The sequence below is a fragment of the Gavialis gangeticus genome, unplaced genomic scaffold (assembly GCF_001723915.1).
Source record: "Gavialis gangeticus isolate Ggan-Ray unplaced genomic scaffold, GavGan_comp1, whole genome shotgun sequence".
NCBI classification, from domain to species: domain Eukaryota; kingdom Metazoa; phylum Chordata; order Crocodylia; family Gavialidae; genus Gavialis; species Gavialis gangeticus.
In genome coordinates this window covers 11555823-11556694 of record NW_017729000.1, presented here as the reverse complement: position 1 = coordinate 11556694, position 872 = coordinate 11555823, and the positions used below count along the sequence as shown (strand labels likewise).

General features: G+C 46.4%; 1 protein-coding gene across 1 annotated transcript in view; it reads right to left on the bottom strand.

Moving 5' to 3' along the window:
* Nucleotides 1–872, bottom strand: part of PITX1 (paired like homeodomain 1) — a 15025-nt gene that overhangs the window by 13728 nt on the left and 425 nt on the right. The window lies entirely within an intron of this gene.

The following is an 872-nucleotide window of genomic DNA, read 5'->3' as shown; positions in this document are numbered from 1 at the left end:
AAGGCATCTTTATTTATGTTCCTCCATCCAGGGCTGGTGGGGTTGTACTCTCCCTACCACATGGTCGCCACCCTTCTACTCTCTTCCCTTGCCATTTCACATTCCTGGAAGAGGCAGATACAGTGCGACTGGGACCTGCAACCACAGTGCTGTCTATAAAAATAGAATTCATTCAGACTTTCTGCTTGCATTCGGAAGGCATGCACAGCCAGCCCCCAAATTCTTCCCACTGCAACTAAAATGTCAGCACGCACACATACACACAGACGTATACATACACACACATACACACACACACAAACGCATGATATATCTGCAAACGCATTCTATATACACACACACATCGGTGTGTATAAAAGAATACATACGTGTATGTTTCTATGTTACATATATAGATAGATGTGCACACACATTACATATACACAGACAAATATGTGCATGCATATATCTATGATAATATACACAATTCTCTGAAATGCGCATGTGTATATATTTATATTATATATAGACACACAATATAAAATAGGAAAATTTATACAATTATTTCTATATAATGTGTGTGTGTATATACACCCCCCCACACACATAGACACACGTTATAAATACAGATATCGACACACGTTATAAACACACAGACATACATGCGTGCGTGTGTTGTGCACACACATACACCCGTGTGCATCGATATCTAGGTTCCTGTATATACACATACGGCGAATTTCTGCGCCGGGCCCCATGCACGCGCGCCCGGGCGCACCGCCACAGCCGAGGTGCGGCTCCCCCTACTTCCCTCCTAAGCTTCCCCGGCTGCGAGCAGCGGGGCGCAGAGCACGGGCCGCCCCGCGCCCCCGAGCTGCAGCCCCCGCCGCGGA